We start from the raw sequence: 24,832 nt of genomic DNA, 5'->3' as shown, positions 1-24,832 counted from the left end.
CTAGAACCATCAAAGAAATCTTTGTATTTAGCCCAGTAGATTAACTGTATAATAACAATTCCTATAGAGAAATATTTTTTTCCTCATTTTAAAAATAGATAAAATACAGCTTGTTCGAAAGAGTATGGTTGCGGAATCAGTGAACACTAAGTGCCAAATCCTAGTGCTGCCACTTAGCTAGCTACCATCACTGAGCCAGCTAATTCAAAGATGAAAGAACAAAAGTGCTTATCAATGTTCAACCTCCAGGAGTGATGTTCCAACTTCAGTGTGTACAAGAAATATCCAAGAGTTTAAGTGAGTCCTAGGGATCTGCATGAATAAGAAGTCTCTCAGATGGTTCTTCTGTAAGAAGTGTGCAAGATCTTATCTTCAGAAATATGACTCAGAGCCACTGAGGGTGAGGAACAAAGGATACATCTACAAGAAAAGGAAGCTGAATCAAAAATCAATCTTTTAATTTATCAGTTCTTAAAAATAAATACAACTTCTGGTCCAGGCAAGAGGATGTAGACTCCTCGCTCCCAGCTCATCCCTGCTAAACACAACTATAAACCCTGGAAATAAAACAAGAGGCAGGCAAAGAAAAACTGAAAGGCGGAAAGAGGAAGGTGGACTGGTTAGGGACCTCAGGACTAGAAGAACAACATAGTCACAAGGCATCTAAAAATCACACTCAACAGAAGGTAACCTGGTGCTTTCTGACTTCCAAACTAGCCAAAAAAAAAAAAAGAAAAAAAAAAAAAAAGGCAGCCCAGTCAGGCTCCTGACTCTCCCACCCACCATACCAGGTGAGCCCTGCAGCAAGAGCAAAGGCAATGAATCGGGAGTTCAGCTAACAATAAGAGGCCAAGAGAAATGTTATTACTCCTTTTCCTCTTTCCTTTTTACAACAAATACTCATTATATCTAATTTCTCTCCCCCATTATCTCCTAAATCCCAGTTCCCACCCCTACTACTGCACTGAAACTGCTAGTCAAGGTCACCAATAAACTCCACTGTGCTATCCAATGCCCAATTCTCAGTCCTTATCATCGGTGACCTACCAGCGGTATTTAACACAGGTGATCACTCTCCTCCTCAAAATACTTTCTTCACTTGTCTTTCAAGACATCACATTAACCTGGTTTTTCTCTTGCCTTTTTGAATTCCTTCTAAGACTCCAAGTGCCCACATCTCCAAATGTTTTTTTCTACACTCACTTCCTAGGTGCTCTTATCCAATCTCATAGCTTTAAGTATCATTTATGTTTCTGACTCTCAAATTCTTATCTCTAGCAGAGACTGCTCCCCAGAATTCCAGATTCCTCTGCCTATTCAACATCTCCACTTAAATGTCTAAAAAGCATTTCAAACTTACTATGTTAAAAACTGGTACTCCTCCTTCCCCATCCCTTATACTATACCAAACCTGCTTCAACTGGATGGATCCGATCAGGACAAAACTTGCGTTATCCTTAACTTCAAACCCCTTGTCGCCCCCTTCCCCAAACACACCACAATACAACACACACACCCCTTACATTCAGTCTATCAGCAAATCTTACTGGCACTATCTTCAAAATACATCTAATATTTAACCACTTCTTGCCACCTCAATGTTATTGCTTTGGTCAAAACCACCTAGATTATTGCAGTAGCCTCCTAAACGGTCTGGTTCTCATCCTTGGCCGCATTCAGACTACCCAGCATTAATATAGCAGCCAAAGTGACTGAGAAAGACAAACACCATATGATTGCACTCACATGTGGAACATTAACAAACACATGGACAAGAAAACAATTCAGTGGTTACCAGGGGAAGGGGGGACACAGGGGGTGAAGGGGAGCACTTATATGGCAACAGACGTCTAAGAAATAACATACAACTGAAATTTCACAAAGATGTAAACTATTATGAACTAAAAAAAAAAAAAAAAGCTATTTGAAACTACTCCCATTCAGTTTAGAAGGATTAATAATGACAATTTTTTTTTTAAATTTCAATCTTACTTCAAGTTCCTATCAACAGATATAATATTCAAGATCTAATCTAGAATTATAATATGGCAATGCTTTGCTGATATTAGGTTAAAAATAATACTTTGAAGAGGAAAAGAAACTGCAAGCCTTCACCTTTCCCCAAATACAAACACACTGTCAGATACGTACTACTATTATTATTACCCCACTTTACAATGAGGAACTTAAGCAAATTAATACAAAAAGGTTGAGGAATTTGTCCAAGGTCACACTGCTGATAAGAAGCAGAGCCAGCACTTGACCTAGGCACTCTGGCCCAGAGCTCTTGTTCTTAACAGTTGGGATATACAAATTTAAAAGAGTACTAGTGCCCAAATAACTTCCTCAGAAATTATGTCAAAAAGGGGGAGGATGCTTAATTTACTGAGGAAAGATTCTGTGAAAGGATGGTGAAATAATTATTTAATTGTCAAATATACGAAATTTAGCAAAATTACCCACAAAGAACACTGTAGTCAAAGAAAGGATCACAGAAGTACTTGTGCTGAATTCTGAAAGACGGAAGGATAGAAATGAAGTTGGGGTAAGGAGTGGGAGAAGCAAGTCAAGCAGTACTAAGAGCATAGGTAAAAATGCAAAGGCAGGAAAAAAAAAACTATGACCTGGACGTAGAAAAGTAGCAATAGGTGGTAGGAGTAGTGTTAGTAATAAAATATCAGGCACTTAAACCCGTAACTGAAAACTTTTGCGGGTGTTTTGGCTAATAAGCCACCAAAGTCTTAAGGTTCTTTCATAATCAGATGAATGGCAAGGGAAAAGTTCAGGCTGTGACCCAACTTTTTTTTTTTGAGAAAGATTAGTCCTGAGCTAACATCTGCTGCCAATCCTCTTTTTTGTTGTTGTTGTTGCTGAGGAAGACTGGCCCTGCAGCTAACATCCATGCCCATCTTCCTCTATTTTATATGTATATATATTATATGTACATATATATATGTATATATATTAAAGTCAAGTAACCCACTAAACTATTAGAATCTTTTCTATTAAGGCACAAAACATTAAATCAGGAAGGAGCAGTAACTCAATTCATTTTCATCCTGGGACTCTTCTGTTCAGCCTCTACAGTGGCTCTCTTCACCCCTAAGTACAATGCAATCTCAATTTTACCATTAAAAACCTTTCATTATTAGTCCTCCAACAACTTCTCTGCTATTCTCCTTAGAGTTCAAAAACTGTTCTAACAGCAAGTAAAATTCTATCATTTTTCTCTTTCACAGCTTGGTACCTGGCAATTACTTTATACACAGAACAAAAAATCCATAGGTCTACAGCTTCTAAAAGAGCGCTGAAAATATTTTTTAAATGGCAAAATAATTTCAATAATCAACAGCAATGCTGTAATAAGGTTTAAAATTACATTTTTGAAAAGTGTAAACTGGTACATCTAACTTTGAAAAAAATTGTATTATGGTAGTTTTAAAAGATGGCTGCAAATTCTTTGACACTTCTCCCATGGAGAGGTGGCATTCTCTGTCTCTTCCCCTTGAATCTGAGGGGGCTTGTGACCACTTGAGTCAGTAGACTACAGGGGAAGTGATGCTAGGTGACTTCTCAGGCCAGGTTATAAATGAACAGGTAGCTTCCACTCTTGTGTGACAAACAGAGATGCCACTAAGAGGTCTGACAACTTGAGACTATGATATTGAAGATGCCAAGTGTAGGCGCACTTGGCCAAGGGTCCCTGCTGAGCAAAGCTCTAACAAGGTGCCACACGTGTGAATGAAGAAGCCATCTTGGAAGTAACTCTATAGTCTCAGCTGTTTCAGTCCCCAGCCTTTGAATCTTCCCAAACTGAGGCCCCAGACATCCTGAAACAGAGACAAACCATTCCAACTTTATCCTGAATTCTGACCCACAGACTCTGTGAGAATAAAACAAACCCCATCTTATGCCTTCAGTCTGAGGTGGCTTGTTAAGCAGCAATAAATAATAGAAACAGTATTCAGTAAAGTTGAACATTTGCATACTTTACTACCCAGCAATTCTATTCATGGGTATATACCACCCCCCCAAAACCTTTAGCACACATGTACCAGGAGGCATGTTCAAGAATGTTCGGAGTAACAGCACTGGACATTATTTATGAAATAAAAAAACCTGAGGGAAAACTCAAATGCACACCAAAGGAGAATGGATAAATTACAGAATTATTTGCTGAATGGAGCAGTGAAAATGAATGAACTACAGCTACATGAAATAACACAAACGAATTTTAGTAACAAAATGTTGAAAATCCAAGTCTCATAAGACAATTTATAGTATACTCTTTTGTAAAGTTTAAAGATAAACAAAGTAATCTAAAGATCCCTATGGAAGCTTTAAAAACTGTGTGTGCATGTTTTGTGATTGCCTTAGCATTTCTGCCCCTCCAACAAAGATTCTATCTGTTGGTTTCCCTATAACTTTTTTAGGTAAACAGAGGTATGTGATACAACTGAAAAAAGAAGAAAACAAGAAAATGTTAATTTAGGATAGAGATTGGGGGTGGATCTCATAATAAGCTCTTGGTAACAGCAGCTGTTGAGTTGGGCAGTAACGTCACAGGTATATATTATTTTTAAAATAAAGCCATACATGAACCAATAAAAATATTGTCATAAGCCCCAAAGTCCAATTAAAAAGAAATAAATACACACACACACAGGAGTAAATAAAGTAGGAAGATATGCTATGACAGGATGGGGGAACAAGAGTATCCACATGACCATAAGGTTAAGAAAAATCCTTTTTCTAGTTTAAGACAGTAGTTATTGAAATCCAATTTGCACTCCACTGACTTCCCTTTAAATACTCATAGAAATCAGAATTTTAAAGTTTCACAGAGCTAGAAATTAAGAATTCTGGTCAATCTCTGAATATCCAAAGAAATTTCCAATAACCCAAACTGAGAGGCACGAAGACAAAAAAAAAAGTAGGGACACATCCATTCCCAACCACTTTATCATATACGGAATCTTCAATCACCAAAAACAGTGAAGGCATCGACTGACAACCCCTTCAGCAAACCTGAAAAACATGGAGCTCATTTCTTTTCTTAATTAAATTTCAAATAATGAAATGAAAGCTAGACAAAAGTAGATAGAAAATTGTGTTTCATATCCAAGGATATTTAGTTGGCAACAAGAAGAGGCTGAAGCTGATAAAATGATGGGAAGTGGTATTCATGACTGTTTCTAGCAAGGAAAGGACTACAGACTGCATCAAATTATCCACAAAGCAACGCTAGTCATAATGGGAAGGCAACGTGACATAGATCCCGCCTCAGACCAGCACACCTGAGCCCCATCAAGTATCAGCAAGTTGGCCAGAGGCCGCCCTCAGTGAAACTTATAAAGCTGAAAACAGGCATTTTAAGGTAAGAAGGTGGACAGTGAAAGGAGTCCATCAAGTGCTTTACCTGCAAACACCAAAACCTTTGCAAAGGCCTTTCCTCCTAGGCAACATAACTGTCTATCTTAAAACCTCAAGAGAAAAGAAAAAAACAAAACAAAACAGGGAAACTATCAGAAGTAGAGTTCACAGCAGAGGCTACAAATGTGGCCAGATATTAAAGTAAATGTCCCAAAACTAAAATTCTTATATCCTTTCAAAAAGGATGTTTTTGAAAGTCTTCCCCTCCTCTGTAAAACACACACAACAAAGCAACAACAAACAAAATAGTCTCCTTCCAGTTCCTCAAGCTAAAATAACTTATTTTCAACTCCTCTCTTTCTCTCACAATCTTTAATCCATCCAGAAACTCTTTTGGTTCTACCTTCAAAATACTTCTAATCTCAGACTACTTCTGACCACTTCAACCAAGCAACCATCAACTCTCACCTGGAAATGGCATCAGCTTCCTGAGTGGTCCTCCTGCCTGTCACTCTTCTCAGAACTTTTCCACCTAACCCAGAGTAAAAGTCAAAGTTCCTATAAGGTTCCTGACTATTTCTTATCTTTCATTCTCTGACTTAAACTGATTTGTCTGGGAACACTTTCTTCTCCTAGATATCCTTGGGCAATGTTCCTTTATCTCCTGAAGGTCACTTTATCAAAGAAGTCTTCTTTGACCAACATAGAATAGTAAAGCTGCTGCTGCCACCACCACCTTCCCTGTTTTCCACAGACCTCTTGACATACTATGTATTTGTTTGCTTATTGCCTCTAGTCCTCTGCCACTGTAAGTCCCAACAAAGCAGGAATTCTTATTTGTTTTACTCACTAATGCATCCCCACAAACACACAGTAAGCATTCAATAAATGTATGTTGAATGAATACTGGTGATGGTGGAGGTGAGGAAGGTATGCCATTAACCTCAGTGCACAGCAGCAACCATGTGAATGCCTGGAAATTAGCCAAAAATCTTTACTGAGGCTATTGGTTTATAGCTTCAATCTAATTCCAATTAAAATCCCAGCAGGATTTTTTGAAGGAATTTGACAAACAGTGATGGATTTGACTATATAAATTTAAAATTTCTATAACTCAAAAAACATACAAATTAAAAGGTAAATAAAAAGCTAGGAAAAATAATTTGTACTTATAAATCAATTCAAAAATACATACAAGCAAATGATTATAGAAGATTTATTTATATAAAATATATAAATGGCCAATAAATACAAAAGCAAGGGTTAAACTACATTAGTAAAACAATAAAAAATTTACAGGATGCCTTTTTGCCCACCAAATTGATAAAGTCTTTAAAAACTATCTAATATCTGCTGGGTTTCAAGGAAACATTGCTGATGAAAAACCAGTTTCATTTTGGAGAACAATATAACATTTATCAAAAACCTTAAAACGGTCCTTATCCCATGACCGAAAACAATTTCCACATCTAGAAATTTAACCTAATAATCTGTAATATGAAGCAAGCTTTACTCACAACATTTTTAAAACTCCTACATACGAGATCACAAACTTAGGTCACATTCCTGAAATTGGTTTTATTTGCTTGTAATTGAATTTTCTTCAGCCTCCACGAGAGTGTCAAAATTTTTTCAATTCACTGCCAGCACTTCAAAATCTATTAAAAGACAAGATCTGCCAATGCTGGGTCTGCAAGTCTCTCAATGACCATTAACTAATAGCAACTGATCTCTTCAGATGTGGCACATGATCCGCAGTTCAAAAATCACACCCATCCTGAAAGCTTGATTTATTTTTATTATATGCCTGATCTCCGGAAGTTACCTGAGTTGGAAACCCTAAACTAGAAGTCAAACTTTAAGCCTGCAGGGCTTTCTAAATACATATTGTTGGGCTCACCTCCAGAGTTTCTGATTCAGTAAGCCTAGGTGGGGTCCTAGAATTTACATTTCTAACAAGTTCCTAGGTGATGCTAATGCTGCTGGTCGAGAGACCACACTCTAAGAACCTCAGACTGATAAAGCTTCCTTACTGGAGCCAGAGAGGGGCCCAGCCGCTCATGAATTACACAATTACGAGTACTTGAACAATATTGGGGATTCCATTAATAAAGAGGGGAGGGCAGGTTTAGAAAAGCTGATGGATAAACAACCAAGTCATTGCAGATTCCATAGCACCGCCTCCCCCTAGTTGTCAGAGGTGGAAAATCATTGCTCTACACTAAATTTAGGAATAATTCTAGATTAAATTCTCAGTACTATTTTTTTATGAACATTCTTCCTCATGGGTTTTATGTATTCTCAAAGTTTTAATTACCTCTTCTACACTTCATGTATAAAATAACACAGGTTGCAAATAAAGACTGTTATAAAAGATACCTTATAGTTCCAGTATTTCATGACCAACAAACATGTATCGCCAGCTCTAATATCTTCTACTGAATTTGATTCCTTTCTCCAGCTGGAAACTATGTACAGTAGTTAATGTACGTTGAATGCTTCCTTTATTCTAGGCAATACTACACACTTTACATGAATTCCCTGTTATCTAAACAGGCCTTTGACCCAAAGGCAATGAGAAGCACGGTAGCTTTGGTTGAGGGGAAAGACCAGTTATTTTAGAGACCAAGTAAAGGATGACTAAAGGACTTTTAGGTCAATTGAAATAAAAAGAAAAAGGACAGGTGTGAAATGTAATAGGACTTAATTATCACAGGCACTTAATGATTCTGAGCCTGAGAGGCAATATTCTCACCTTTCTACCCAGCCTCTCAGGCTCAAAATCATCAAGTGCCTGCAATAAAGTCCTATTACAGTTCACATCTGTCCTTTTTCTTTTTATTTCAATTGACCTAAAAATCCTCTAGTCTTTCCCCTCAACCAAAGCTACTGTGCTTCTCACTGCCTTTGGGTCAAAGGCCAGTTTAGTTAACAGGGAATTCAATTCAAGGTCTTTACCTACCTCTTGGACTCATTTCTCTCACTGTTTCCACATACAGGTAAGACCTGTACTTAAACACACCACACACCTACAGACCTTTCTTTATTTCTGAGGCAGAAGAGGAAGGGATGGAAAGTAAAAACCTCAAGGAGAAACAATGTTCAACCTAAAAAAAAGTATCATTTCCAAGTGTAAGGCTACAAGTTTTGAAACCAGAACATTCAAATATCAAATCCTTCTTTTACAAAGCCATTAACAGTTAAAAAAGAATCCTTACGTATACCTTAAACTTACACAATGTTATATGTCAATTCTTTTTCAATAAAACTAGGGGGAAAAAAGGAATACGTACACTGTTGAGGATCTCAACACAAAATCTGAATGTCTAAGCAAGTTTCACCCTAGGGTCAGCGGTGGGCTGCAGCTCTTGAAACAGAAGTTTGAGAGACCCTGTAAAAATCTCCTGTTTGAAACGAAAGAAGTCTGAGCTGTTTGTTACAGGGGAACCATGTGTCTTTCAACCTGAATGAAAAGAGCACGGTATTCTAAAGTGTATTTATATAAGCCACAGTTTCACACAATATAATAGTGCACCACCAGAGTCCTATCTGACCAGTCAGATACCAGCAGCTATGTTTAAAGGTAATGTAACAGGTACATATCTTAAACAGATAAAATGTGAGAGAGGCAATAGTTTCAGGAAGAGCAAGCAGAGGTTCTTTAAGAAACCAGCTAACTTCACACAGTTGTTACAGTGATTCAATGAGACTATGTTTAATGCCCCTAACTCGAGACTACAGGCAATAGAAGAACAGTATTAATAGCCTCCTTATCCTATCATCTAATGTGTTAGTGTTAACTGGGCAATGGGATTACCAGTAATTTATTCTTTTGCTTCCTGTGTTTTTAAATGTTTTTAATAAAAATTATTTTCATAATAAAAATTTTTAAATTTGTATTAGAAAAAGAGAAAAGACAACCCCAAATATCTAATGTTTTATTTCTCAACACTTTTTCCCTGCCTCTACAACATGCACATGCATAATAAACTTTCACTATAAGTTAAATCTCACATCATAAAAAGCAACTTTCAATTAAAGACAAAGTAAATATTCTCAATATTGCCATTGTTTCTACCCCAACACACCCTAAAGCTGAAAATCACTAAAAGCAACGCAATTGATATTAAAAAAAAAAAAAAAACCTTGAAATTCTTGCAGCAGTGCTATTTCTCAATTTTAGAAAAAAGCAGACACTCCACTATAACATTAATGACACTGTGTGAGATACACAAAAACACCTTAGTCCCCTGCCCTTAAGGTACACCATTCAAAACAAAATGATATCCAATTCACCCTAGACTCAGCATCCACACAGAAAGACATAAAGATGCAAAGTCAAGAACCTGCTCGCTGTAATTCCCTTTGAAAGCACCATCAAGAGTGGTCTACAAAGCCCAGTAGAGTCTAGGATGTGTAAACAACCCTGCAAGGCAAAGGGAAGACGCAGACAACCAAGTGAACAAAAGAACAAAAGAAAAAGATCAGTGAAATCATGTTTTTGAGTCTGCTGACACATATGGTTCTGCTATTTTTTATACATGTCATTTACTGTTAAAAACCACTTACTGAGCTGTAATATATTGGCAATGTTCAAAGCAAAAAACTACGGCAAGAATGCTAAGAGGGACAATATTTACTTTGCTTAAGGAAAGAATTCAGAAGTAACTGAGCAGAAGTAACAATAGAATGGAAAAGAGGTCTACTCTGGGCATCTAACTGGTATGAAATTATGTTAGCAACAGATCTGAATCAAGGCGGAAAGGCAATTTGACATAATATTGCAAAAGAAAAAAAAAAATAGGCCTCTGCAATGAACCAGAGACCAAGATCAGATCAAAGATGATAGCACATATCGGCGTGATTGCTTTTTTTAAAACTAATAAAGTTTTTAGAGTAGTTTTAGGTATACAGAAAAAGTGAGCAGAAAGAAAGTAGAGTTCCCATATACTACCCCCCAGTTTCCTCTGTGATTAACATATTGCATTAGTGTAGTACATTTGTTACAACTGATGAGCTAACTGATACATAACTATTAAAGTTCACAGTAGGGTTCACTCTTTACTGTGGGTTTTGAGAAACTTATAATGACCCGTATCCACCATTACATGTTTAATATGTAATACCAAATTCAAAGAGAGCGATGTCCTAGCATCTCAATATCTTTATTACAGTTAATTTAAATTGAACTCCTAATCCCACCCCTACCCTCACTCACTTGTCCCACTCTTCCTCATCTAAGAGCGACACCTTCCTTCTACTGCCTGAGACCAAAACACTCTCTTTTTCACAGCCCACACATCCAGCCCATCAGCAAATCCTACCTGTTCTGCTTTCAAAACATATCCAGAGTCTAAAATTACTTCTCACAAACTCTGCCACCACCATACTGACCCAAGCCACCATCTTCTCTCATCAGGCTATTACAACAGCCCCCAGTCTAACTCATTTCCCTGCTTCTGTCCATAGCGGTCAGTGTTTCTTTCAAACTAGGTCAGATCAATCACTCCTCTGCTCAAAGGTGACACTGGCTTTCCAACTCACAGTAAAAGCTACAATCCTTATAATAATCTACTAGCTTCCATACAACCTATCTCCATCTACCCCAGCTCCCTTTTACCCGCCTGAACTTCACCTCCTACTATTTCCTTCTCACTGTTGAAGCCACACTAGGTTCCTCACAGTAAACACTCCAGGCAGGTTTTGTCCGTGGGACTTTCACACCTGCTATTCCCTTGCCCAAAACGTCTTCCCCACATATGCCCATGCCCGACTACCCTTTACTTAATGTTGCATCCCCTCCTTCTTCCCTGCACTCCTTTATCCCTCTTGTCTGCTTTATTTTTTCTCCACAGCATTTACTGCCATTTAACATAATATATATTCTATTTATTTACTGTCCTGACCCCCAAATAGAAAATAAGGGCAGGGATTTTGATCTGTTTTATTTTCTGTAGCATTTACAAAGTGCCTGGCCTTCAACAATATGAAATGGGTCCTGAAGGTGATATAATTGAGTACTGGTAGGAAATTGAAACCAGAACATAGCTGCTAACACCTACAGTCTAAACAGACAAAGTCCCAATTCTCAACAACTCAGTGAATGATTCTGGAAGCACAAAAGTTCCTTTACTCTCTTAAAGGCTTCAAGTTCCTCTATTAGAAAAAACACCCATGGTCTGAGAGGTTGGGCTTCCACCCTCAGGGGACTTCTCCATCTATTATCTAGGCCCTGACATAGCCACTAAGTATACCAGACAGGAAAAGACTTCTAAGGAAGGAACACAAACATATTTAGGCTGCTATGATAAAAAAGAGGCATTTAGCCATAAATGCTTAAAGATAAATATTTACATTCTGAAACACAGAATATTTCTAATTAAATTCATAACAAAAGTGCTGTAAGGTTAACTGGCTGAGAAATATGGGGGGAGGAATCTCACTAATTACAAGGATGGTTAGAAACAGTGAATTTATCCAACCTGACCAAACAACTTATACTAAGTATCAAGCTTTAACGTGAATAAAAGTACTTCTAAACCTAGAGTTCTAGATCTCATATACATCTGCCTAGAGAGGGTTGCTACCCAAGTCCTTGGAGGAGGTGAGAGAATAGTGGTGGTGAGAGAGGGGAGGGCAGAGCCATACAATACCATGTATTTAGTAATACATCTGGTTACTCTTTATGTTCTGCAAGACAGTTATATTCAGTGAAAATCTCTCATAAAATGGGCAGAATAAGGAAACTGCTCATTAATACAATAAAACCAGGGGCCGGCTGGTGGCACAGTGGTTAAGTTCACACGTTCTGCTTTGGCGGCCCGGGGTTCGAGGGTTCATATCCCAGGTGCGGACATGGCACCACTCACCAAGCCATGCTGTGGAACGTGTCCCACATATAAAGCAGAGGAAGATGGGCACGGATGTTGGCTCAGGGCCAGTCTTCCTCAGCAAAAGAGGAGCATTGGCAGTAGTTAGCTCAGGGCTAATCTTCCTCAAAAAGATGAAATAAAAAATAAAAAATAATAACAATAAAAATACAATAAAACCAACCCTTATATAAGAGTGTCTGACTAGGAAAAGATGGATTAAAGAACAGTGCAGTTAAACCAACAATTTCAGCCTTTCAGATCAACTTGCGATTGTGTTCACTAATATCAGAGTCTAACCATCACTAATATCCACGTAATTTCAGTTTCCAGGCTTTAAAATCCCAAAGGATAGAAAGAGATGATACAAGCTAGTATTAGTAACATTAAAAATAGCCACCAATGGGGGCCAGCCTGGTGACATAGTGGTTAAGTTTGCATGCTCTGCTTCAGCAGCCCAGGGCTCGCAGGTTTGGATCTCACACGCGGACCCACAAACCACTCATCAAGCCATGGTATAGCGGGGTCCAACATACAAAATAGAGGAAGACTGGCACAGATGTTAGCTCAGCAGCAATCTTCCCCACCAAATAAATAAATAAATAAATAAGTAAATAAAATCTGTCCTATTTTAACTAGTGCCTGGCTTTGTTTAAAAAAAAAAAAAGTAGCTACCACTTATTGAAACCTGAAGGACCTAGTACTTGACATATATTGTTTTCTAATCTTAATAACCTAACAAAAATATATCGCACTCCAAGGTATCAGAGACTGAACATTTTGGACAAAGTCACACAGCTAATCAGTGCCAGCAGGATTTCAAACTGGGTCTGACTCAAAAGTCCGCATTCTAAAGTATACCTCAATAAGGCTGTTTAAAAAAAAAAAAAAAAAGTTTGCATTCTCTCTGCTAGACCACACTGCTTTTCTGAGTCAAAACTGAAATCCTTATGACACATATATAAAGCATATTGGATTCTTCAGGACAATATTAAGGAGTTCTATCAGTACAATATTTTAGTGAAATAAATTAAAGGAAAAAGGGCTTAAAATCTGAAAATATTCACCTAGAAGAACTGCAATACTTTTGCCCAACTTCAAATTAAATGAGTTTTAGGTCTCAGCTTTCCACAGTCCTTTCCTCAAAGACATTTGAGTACTCTAAAAACAAATACATAAATAGCCTGGATATTCATTTCCTCTGGTAAGTGGAAAAAGGTAATGTGAAAATGTTTCTGGCTGTACTACTTCAACAAAAATTGCCCAGCAATACGGAATCTTTCCTTCAAAAATTGGTCATGGTCATTATCCAGCCTCTAAGCAATACATTCAACTGGATTATCATGCTACTAAAGGAAACGAGAGGTAAGCCACAGGAAATTCAAGAAGTCATCTATATATAAACGGGCTCTCTTCAGACTCACGGATGGGGTCTGCTTAAGAGGTCAGGTGGTATGATGGAACTATGGAAGCTAGCCACAACCATTTTAACAAAACGTCTTTTACAGGACACCAACACTTTCCCCATAAGAGAGTTCAAAAGGTTTTTTTCACTCTTCACACTGACACTAAGCATAAGAAAGCCAATCACAGCTCAGAGTAACCAGATTTTCTGAAAAGGAATTCAATTCTATGTTCTCTTCAGAATCTTCCTTTCTCAATAACGGGGATAACTAAATTTCACTATGAATCAAATTGAGAGAAAAAAGAAAATAGAAAACGAGCAATAAAATCTAAGCACATCACCTTCAAAAGAGCATCAAATAAAATAGTGAGAAAAAGTAAAACGCTGATGACTGAACACAGCACTTCTCTCTCTATAAGGCACTTCTCAAGTCAGTTACTAGTTGAAGTATCTCATAAGAGTTTAGAGCTCACTTCACACTTCGCCCTTATCTAACTCTGAATTTAAAACAGAGCACCACAATATCCACATCAAAGATAGACCAAAAAAAGCCCTTCCTTAATTCTTAACAGGGACCAAAAGGCCCTGCATGATCTGGCTCCTGCTCGTATCATCAGCCTCTCTAGGAACCACTCTCAAAGCCTCTCCTTGTTCTTTTATGCTCTGGCCACACTGGCAGAGACCAAAGAAGAATTCCTGGGCAGCCCCTCCTACAGAACTCCTATCTGTCCTTTGCTATACTCATCATAATTTTAATCATTAGATTCAAGCATTTTGGGTGATGTTTATTTTATGTTTCAAAATATCTTTGTTACAGTGGTGAACACGACAAAATCCCTAACAGGAAGAAATTTACATACCAGAAGAGGAGAGAGATAATAAGCTAGTAAGCAAAAATATATGTGTGTGTGTGTGTGTGTGTGTGTGTGTATGTTTATAAGAATGTCATTTGTGACGTGAAGTTGTCCTTTTACAGCTGATGGTCAGGAACATCTCTTTAAAAAGTGGCAGAGACTTGAATAGGATGAAGAACCAAACCAAGCTGACAGGATATCTGCAGAAAAGCTTTCCAGGCAGAGGGAATGGTAAGTGTACAGGCAGGAATGCACTTCGACTGTAGAGTAACAGTAACACGACCAGTGTGGTTGGAGCACAGTGAGCCAAAGAAAAAGTAGTAAAATGATACCAAGGAGGTAAACAGAAGCAAAGAGAACTTGGATCCTGTAAGGCCTTGTAGGCCATAAGGAGTCTGACTTTCAGTCTGCGTGTGATATGAAGCCTTTGGAGAAATCTGAGCAGGGGTACAACGTGCTATCATTTACATTTTTAAGCTCACTCTGGCTATTGTGTGAAAACACTGTGGCTGACCAATAAGAGAAGCAGGGAAACAAATTAGGAGGCTGCTAAGGTTATCCAGGCAGAAAGATAAAAGCTTGGACTACGGTGATAGCATTTGAAATGGGGAGAGGGTATTTATATTTAGAATGTAACATGAAGGTAGCAAACAAGATTTGCCATGGAACAGAATGTGGAGATGAAACAGAAAAATCTGGTATCTGTGTCTCCCCCATGAGAATGTATCTGACCACCAGGAAAGCAGGGGCCATGTTTGACTTAGTCAGGTCCTCAAATACAGAAACAGTGCAGTATGTTCTAGCTGAATGAATTAATGAATGATCTATTACATTTCTCAAAAGAATAAAAATACAAGCATTTACTTTCACTGGCAAATAGTGGTAGGGTGTCAGGCATGGAAATTAAAAAGGAGTTAAAAGTTTCTCAAATCAAAGAAACCAAAGACCCATGTTTTACTGAACTTGCAAACTCACCTCAGGGCACCTCCTGTCTGAAAATGGAATATATATTAAAATGGCTCATTTAGGAAAATAAATCACAGTATCTGAGCAACAGTGCTTTTTTGTGAGTTAGAAGATTGGCTATATCATCTGACAGGATTACTTAAATTGACAGCCTTGCTTCACCAAGTAGAGCTAGAGGTCCTTGGAGTCCTGTGTTATCAGGAACCTGGTAAAGCAGTCATGAATCAAAGTGTGTCGAATTTTTTTTAAACAAAGACAAAATAAGCTTAGCAAGCAAAGTCTGTTAAAGGAGAGACTGATTACAGGATTAAACTTCTATGCTTTTAAATAAGATTCTGATTTGACATTCTTAATCTCTTTCTGTAGGAGCTACAGAGGATGCGGGGTGGGCAGGAACTACTTTCCTCCAAGAAATATATTGGAGTCTCTAAAAACAGAACGTAAGGCAGTATTTCCTTAATGCTGTCCATACATTAGAATTATCTGGGGAGGTTTCACAAACATGAATACTGGAGACCCACCCTAGATGAATTAAGTCAAAATTTAATTGGGGGTGGGGCCTGGAATTTTTCCTTAAGTGCTTCCCAGGTGATTCCATTTAGCAGCCCAAGTTCTGAACCGCCAACTTATAGCAATAAAGATTAAAGTAGAGGGATTTAAATTAAAAACTCTTAAAGAACCTCAACATTTTCTGAGTCAACAAAGTTGAGCCCTCCTATTAACATGTGGTTCACAGTGTACATTTTGGAGAACAGATAAAAAGGACTGGCTTGGAATGGTAAAAGGTTTTGTTTCACTCAAACATACTCAAACAGCTCAGGTAAGGACAGAACAGAATTAAAAAAGAAAATAAGAGAAAAACTGGGTAACCCCACCCACATTCTTTCCCAAGGCTTGCATTTTTCAATTGTAACATTACTAGAGCAACAAAACTAGAGACTCAATTCAAGGTGTCTTCTTCCTGCAAGGCTGCCTTAAGTCTCTGGAGAACAGCAGTTACTGCTGCACAGCTATGTGTGTCTCCAGCCAAAGAAATCTTTACCTAGAAAACAGAAAGTAACAACCTAGTCTGTCCCTCCCTTTTCCTCATCATTCATCAAGAGCTAACTTTGAATAAAGAGCCCCTGGACTCACTGCACCATTTCAGAGTACAGGTCAGTGAAATTCCCAGTCCTTAGCTACAAAATAAACATATTTCTTTAAGAAATTCTATAGAGTACATCCTTAGTAAACTGACACCTTCCCATGCTCCTGAACACACACGAAGAAGACAGTTTCTTTTTCAATTACATTCTAAAACCCCCTGTCCTAGTTTTAAAGCACAAGCTGATCTTTGCCTCATTACAGATGTTCAAACTGCCACCAGTTTTATTCCTAAGTATCAGAGAAGTGACAAAATTCGATCTATGATCAGTGATAAAAGAGAAGGGAAATTTAGTCTTTTTAACACTGATTCAGACCCTGTATAATGAATTAATTATTCAAACTGACAAGTGGTTACAAATACAGATAAAACATGGGAATCATTTTAAGGCATAGTATTAGGCTAAAAGGATCTACAGAATTTCCCTTATACATCTGGTTTTTGGAAAATTGAAATCAGAACACAGGACCTTTCATTTTGGATTCATATTTAAACTTCAGCTAACCAATTAAGTTATTTTCCTCACTAAAATTACTTAATTAGTGTTGTCTTATTTTAATCATGTCACAGCAGCAAAGTAGGAAGGAGCTTAAATGACATGAAGATTTAAAATCAAACTGGAACACCCTATGCTAACTTGAGTGCTTAATGGGTTCCTGTCAAAATGATCACAGTGACAATCCATTATCTTCATCATCTGAACCACTACAATGTGAACAGCAGCATTCTGCTGAGCACAATATAATAATCAAAAGACGGAGTCCACATCCTCAAGAAGCTTATAAATTTGAGTGAGGAGATAAGGCTGACAAAAGCAAGACCATAATAAAACACAACAAGGGCTTAAACCAGGCAGGACAAAGTTCATTTTGAGTAGCAATTCCCAGGCAGCGAGCCTCAGACATGGCAGCAAAAAAATTTGTTGGTAAGCCAAATAATCAAGAAGTGGAAGTATATACGGGAGCCCTAAAAACTTGAGAAGCCAAGGTTGGAAGCCATTCACTTGGTCAAGAGAAAGGTAGTTTGTGTCTGTGCAAGCAGATCAGGACAGTCTTACCTCTGCCATTTCCTGGCTGTGTGAACTTTAACAATTTACCAAACCCTTTAAAAGGATAATACCTACCAATCCCCATGAGAACCAAACAACATAGTACGTTTGCACAATGCCTGGCACATAGTCTCAAATATTGGCTATTACCATCACTTCTGTTACACAACAGTAAAATCCTAGTGCTGCCAGGACTATGTGATTATCAAGTGCAGAGGTTCTCAAGGCGTAGCTCCCAGACCAGCAGCATCCACATCAACTGGGAACTTTTTAAGAAACCCACATTCTAGTAGGCTTCACCCAGGACCCCCTAAACCTTAAACTCTGAATTTCAGGCCCAGCAATTTGTGTTTTAACAGCCCTCCAGGTGATCCTGATGAGCACTAACTTTGGAGAACCGCTGCTCTAGTCAAATGTCCTAATTTTACACATAAAGAAATAGAAACCTGAAGATATTAAGTGACTTGCCCAAAATAACAATAATGGAGACCATTTGTCTAGGGCACATAAGCGAGATACTATGCCAGCTACTTTACATTTGTTATCTCAGGTCTTCATCACAATCAAGCCAGGTCCCCATTCAACAGAAGAAAAACCGAGCTTCAGAGGGGTAAAGCAATTTGTCAAAGGTTGCTCAATTATTAAGTGGTGAAGCCAACATTTAAACACAAGTATGCAAACCCAAAATCCTTACCAGAACTATGACTACTGACTAGTGTGAGGCAGCAGTACTAAGTACCCTAAGATTTCTTCATTCAAGGACATGGGTCTTTCACTCTATCACACCACTTTAGCTGCAATAATTTTACTATGAAACATAACCAGAAATCACCACTATTTTAAGCAACTCTCAGAACAGAGGTGGTAAACTGTTCTTTACTCCAACCAGAAAGAGAAGAACATACTACAAAACCAGATACGAGATGGGAAGAAGCAGAAGTCAGGGCATGGAGAAATGGAGATGGGGTAATTTTGCAGCCATACATGTACAAAAGAACAATTTGCTATTCAGTCTCCCTGTTCTCCCCGTTCCCAAGAGCCTGGTACTACAAGTTAAGTGAGTTTAGTGAGTTATCAGCTCACTAAGATGGCTACAGATTTATAAAAGCTCAATGAAAATAACAAGGTGCTTTTAATCTAAAATAATTGCTAAAAATTTTTTTAATTCTAAAACTTTTAAGTAAATGTATCAGGTAACTGCCTTCTTCATCCTTCAATCCCAAATTAATTTAACCGAGTTGAACAGTATCCCTTCTTCTGCATCCTCCAGTATCATTGGTAAAAGGAACCAGAAGAAAACAGAAAAACAAAATTCATCATTTATTTCTACCTTCTCTATTTTCTTGATTCATACAATATGTACTGTCTGCCAACCCTGTGTTAGGCACTGAGCTACACAGAGTAAGTATCATAATGGAGCTTACACTGTAGTGGGGAAGAGACAAAAACAAGGAAACAAATACATAAACAACATAATTACAAATTATGATTAGTGCTATGATTTGTACCATCAACTGGGTGATGGTAGAAAATAACTGGGGAAAGACATCTCAGAAAAGGAGGTCAAGAAAAGCATCACTGGTATATTTTAAGTTGTTTCCTGAGGAAGAGAAAAGACTAAAACTGCCATGCTTAGTAAGAGCTGAGGAAAGAGTGCTAGAGGGAACAGTGTGCACAAAAGTGCAGGAAAGATTTTAACTGGTTCAAGGAAAGAAGGGCAGAGTACCATAAGGCAGAGAATAGTAAGGGATGAAGCTGAAAAAACAATCAGGAATAATGGCATGTAAGGCCTGAAAGGCTATGGCAAGGAATTTAGGTTTCATTCTAAAAGCAATGAAAAGTTTTTTCATTTTTTCAAGGAATTATCATGATACATTTTTAAATGACCACTTGAGCTGCAATATGAAGAGCATACTTAAGAAGAAAAAGTAAATACAAGGAAACCAGTTAAGAGATTACTGCAGTGGTTCAAGGAGAGAGACTAGTGGCTGTGGAGATGAAATCAACAAATCCCAGACACATTGTGGAGACAGAACCAGAAAGTCCTGTAGAAGACTGGCAGTAGGAGTGATTAAACAGGAATCAAAGGTCACTAGGGACTGCATGTTTGTGTCCCCCCAAATTCATATGTTGAAATTCCAACCCCAAGGTAATGGGATTAGGAAATGGAGCCTCTGGGAGGTAATTAGGTTATGATGGTGGAGCCCTTATGAATGGGATTAGTGCCCTTACAAAGAGAGACCCTGGGTGAGCTCTCTAGCCCTCTCTCCTATAATGAGAAGTATGAAGAATGCAACTCAGAAGAGAGCCCTAGCCAGAGCCAGACCATGCTGGTATCCTGATCTCAGATGTCCAGCCTCCAGAATTGTGAGAAGTAAGTTTCTCTTGTTTATAAGCCACCTGGTCTATGGTACTTTGTCATAGTGTCCCAAACTAAGACAAAGATGGACACCTACACTTTATTACATATTATAATGGAAGGTGGGGTGGGGAGGCGAAGTAGCAGGTGGTAAGAAGGATGCTGATCACAGTGGAATAAGATGGGTTTTCAGAAAGGGGAATTAAGAATTTCATTTTAAACATATTAAATTTGAATTACTTACAAGACAGACAGTTGGATATGAATCTGAACTTCAGAAAGGAGATACAGCTGGTCTAGGGATATAAATTTGGAATTATTGGTATATGGATGATACTTACAGGACAGGACTAAAGATCACCCAGCAAGAGTACAGCTAAAGAAAAGGGGAAAAAAGTTGAAAACTAAACACTGAGACACTTTATCATTCAAAGGGTAGGAAGAGAAGAGGGGCCAGAAATCTGTAAAGAGGCCTACAAGACAGAAGGGAAAAGGAAAGAAAAAAAAAAGCACCACTTCTGATAATTACATGAATTCTAGTTGATATCCCCTTTATGGTTTTGGGTCTACCAAACCTCTTCTCTTCTGAAAGTCAAATATCAGTAGGGTGTAATTTCTAGGTATTTTGTCCTATCTATAATAGTTTCTACCTCATTCCCTCATATCTTTTTCAACAAAGAAATATTTTTTAAAAATGAAAAAGATGGGGAGAGGGCAGAAAAAAGCTTTTATCTTTTAGAGACAGATTCTGAAATACTTACAGATGAAATAATGTGTGTACAGAATGGGCTTCAGAGTAACAGACATGTATGGTGTGTGTGTGTGGGGGGGGGGGGGTGGGAGTCTAGATAAAACCAGAACAACTATGAGTTGATGCCTATTGTAGCCAGGTGATACAAACATGGAGGGTTTACTGCAGTGCTCTCTCTACTCGTATGAAGGCTTTTATTTTCTACAATAAAGCATAAAAGAGAGGTGGGATGGGAGGTTGGCAAACAGCCGCCTGAGAGAAACCTCTCAATTTTATCCTGAGTAAAGGGAGATACAACCAAAGATCCACAGGGTAGATGCAGACATTCTAGAAGATTGAAGGCACACCAATGGACTTTAAGGGTGCAAGAATTTTTCCTAAACTAGTACACTGTTAATCTTACAATGTCTCACACACGCTTAAGTCAGGCACAGACCTACCAGAGCAGTGACTCAACAAATCTCCAAAGGGATATGGCAAAATAGATTCTACTCAACACCCATTTCTTAAGACAGCTACTTGAGCTTAATAAAATTCCATCATTTCGAGAATCTCTTATGTTAGCTTGGGAAGCTACAGAAACATTCACACATAACTGAGTAAGCATCAAGTGTTCCTACACTAGTTAAAAAATCACTCATCACACACACTATGTGAGACGCACCAGGCTCAATAGCTGTTAACCAGTGAGAAGTTGGACGCCGCATTCTCTCTCTGGGTCATAACCCCATACATACACTAGTCAATTAGAATACTGTATTTGAGAAAATAGTAATCCACAGTAATCTTCACATAAAAGATCCCAATTTCAAAATGAGAATTCCTAATCTACACATTCTTTAAATACAGTATTACTTTCCTTTGAACATTATATAGGCTGATATAACTTTCCTTAATCAAAACTTTCTTGGGGGGCCAGCCCCGTGGCCAAGTGGTTAAGTTTGTGCACTTTCATCGGTTCGGATCTTGGGTGTAGACATGGCACCACTCATCAGGCCACGCTGAGAGGCAGCATCCCACATGCCACAACTAGAAGGACCCGCAACTAAAATATGCAACTATGTACTGGGGAGATTTGGGGAGAAAATGCAGGGAAAAAAAAAAAAAAAGATGGGCTACAGTTCTTAGCTCAGGTACCAATCTTTAAAGAAAACTTTCTTGGGGCCAGCCTTGTGGCACAGTGGTTAAGTTCACATGTTCTTCTTCAGTGGCCCGGGGTTCACCAGTTTGGATCCTGGGTACAGACTTACGTACTGCTTACCAAGCCACACTGTGGCAGGCGTCCCACATATAAAACAGAGGACGATGGGCACAGATGTTAGCTCAGGGCCAATCTTCCTCAGCAAAAAGAGGAGGATTGGTGGTGGATGTTAGCTCAGGGCTAATCTCCCTCAAAAAAAAAACAACAACTTTCTTTCTCGAAACCTACGGTTATTTTGAATTCACCACCAAGTTTAGATTAAACTTTACACATACACATCAAGGTTCACACACCTGTAATCATCCCTCTTAGTAGTAAACAGAGATGAACCAAGTTTCTACCCTATTCTGCTAAAATAAAAACTTCCCCCTAGAAATGCTGAGGACTGAAATGATCCACAAAAAATAGAATCAATATCAGCAATATCAGTACTCACACTTAAAGTTTTATTTATTTATTTATTTTGAGGAAGATTAGCCCTGAGCTAACTACTGCCAATCCTCCTCTTTTTGCTGAGGAAGACTGGCCCTGAGCTAACATCCACGCCCATCTTCCTCTACTTTATATGTAGGACACCTGCCACAGCATGGTGTGCCAAGTGGTGCCATGTCCACACCCGGGATCCGAACCGGCGAACCACAAGCCGTTGGAGCGGAACATGCACGCTTAACCACTGCGCCACTGGGCCGGCCCCTAAATTGAAATCCTCAATGGGAAAGCGCATGACATATAAATGTACTAAGTAGACTGGTTGCCCAAAGACCAGTCCCTCCTTATTTCTTACTGACATTCATCAACCAAATTTGCAGGCCTTTCCCATTGCCTGCCCCACTAAGGTTCCGTTTCCAGAAAGTTCCATGCAGATTCAGGAAGAATCAAACAGGGAAGGAGAGTGTTTTTGTTCTTTAGGGTCAGGATACAGTAGAGCTGGAGTACAGTAGAAGAAAGGAATAGAAGGCAGATGCAAGCCAGCCCTAACAGCCTAATGGTTAAAGTTCAGCATGCGCTGCTCTGGTGGCTCAGGTTCAGTTCCTGGGTGCAGAACCACACTACTCATCTGCCAGGAGCTGTGCTGCGGCAGCAGCTCACGTAGAAGAACTAGAAGGACTTAGAACTAGAATATACAACTATGCACTGGGACTTTGAGGGGGTAAAAAGGAGAGAGAGAGGAAGATTGGCAACAGATGTTAGCTCAGGGTGAATCTTTCCCAGCAAAAAAAAAAGGGGGGGGTGCACACACGCGCTCGAGAGCAGACACTACACAGGAAGAGTATCAAAACCATTCTCCCAAGTAATTGTGCTATTTCTGCTTTTGGGCTTCTGTTCACACTTATTCCCTTGGCTTACTTCTGTCCCCTGACCCTTCTTCCCCTTTTTACCCCTCTTACTTATTCTCTACCCAACCCCATCCTCTCTAATACTGATAGTCAAAATAGTATTTCATGCTGAAGCATTCTCTGAAATATTTCCAGATATTCTAACCAGATGGCAGCTCCCCTTTTCTCTAAACCTTAGAGGCTTATTATAACATTTTTTAGAGTGCATACCTATTTCTGCCCTGCATTTATCATAGACAACTACTTACTTATTGGACCTTGCATCTTTAGTCAAAGTTTAACCATAGCATGTTATCCTCAGAGCCCAGCAAAAAATCCTTGTAATATAGCAGATAATCAATATTTATTGGAAAAAGAGGTGAATTCACCCCCCTAGATACAAACAACTATCATAAAAGTTTTCATTGTGCACCTAAACAATTTGAAAATGTGGCTTCCATCTTCCTCTTTTGAAACTGTTTTACAAGAATGATTTATCCTTCAGTGGAAAAATCCAGAAGAAAAGGTGGCTAAAGTGTGTTATAATCAGCTTTGCAGCCTCTGGAGCAGTCCTCAGAAGTGAACAGTGGCTAAGTACAGCCGAGACTACTTAAGCAATCCGCCCCAGGTAGAGCAAGCTGTCCAGGAAGAGAATTCACATTTCCTGACTCCTGACTTGACTTGAGGAGAAATCTGTTCCCACACAAGCAAATACTAGCCTTCGGTTCCTAAATCAAGAGCAAGCCTGGTTGTTTGGATATATATTTTCTAAAAGTCCAAAGATCCTTAAAATTACTGAGTCTAATACAAAGATGAGGTAATATTTTGCACCTGATCCAAAGGCCTCACCTGTCAGCAAGAACTGGAGTCAAAGGATCATCATAATAACCCACCAACATACTGTGCTCACAAGGTTAGGAGAACTCACGAAACAACAGAAATACAGGACCCACACAGATTTTACCTCTAACCAGGAACCCTATGATAGAACTCATTAAACCTATTCACACTCAACTGTCCCCAGTGACTTAAGAATCAATCCTAAAGGCACCAGATAGAGTATTACCACTAAAAGTTTCTAATTTGCTATGAAGGCTTATGTTTTGAGTAGAAACTAGGGTCTATTTGGTAAAAAGGAAAGCAGAGGTAAAAGGAAAATTAGAAGTCTTTCTTTACTTCTCTATCCCCCAAGCTAGAGCAAGACACGGGACATCACAGGAATGTAATGTTTATTTACTCAATAAAGGAAGGAAAACCTCTTCATCTTTAAAATTAAAGTGAACTCACAGTATTCTCATTATTTCCTGTCCTCTTACAGTACCTGACCCAAAGTCTGGAACCAAGCTTAAAATCATTCATAGGCACAGAAATGTATTATGCTGAACATGCTCTGGACACTGTGGCAAATACAATTAAATACTTGCTCTCATCAAGTTCAAAAGTCTTAGTTCCCTCAAGTTATTTTACCATTTCCATTATTAATCTTCTTTTCTTTTCTCTTTAACATCTATTTCTCCATCAGGATCCCTCTACCCATTATATCACT

General features: G+C 38.6%; 1 protein-coding gene across 6 annotated transcripts in view; it reads right to left on the bottom strand.

The window, feature by feature from the left end:
- KANSL1 (KAT8 regulatory NSL complex subunit 1) overlaps positions 1–24,832 on the bottom strand; it is a 175,529-nt gene that overhangs the window by 70,647 nt on the left and 80,050 nt on the right. The gene's annotated exons all lie outside the window — the stretch shown is intronic.

This window comes from Equus przewalskii, chromosome 10 (genome assembly GCF_037783145.1).
Source record: "Equus przewalskii isolate Varuska chromosome 10, EquPr2, whole genome shotgun sequence".
Lineage (NCBI taxonomy): Eukaryota > Metazoa > Chordata > Mammalia > Perissodactyla > Equidae > Equus > Equus przewalskii.
The sequence above is the reverse complement of the archived record's forward strand: the minus strand, read 5'-3'. Positions and strand labels throughout refer to the sequence as shown.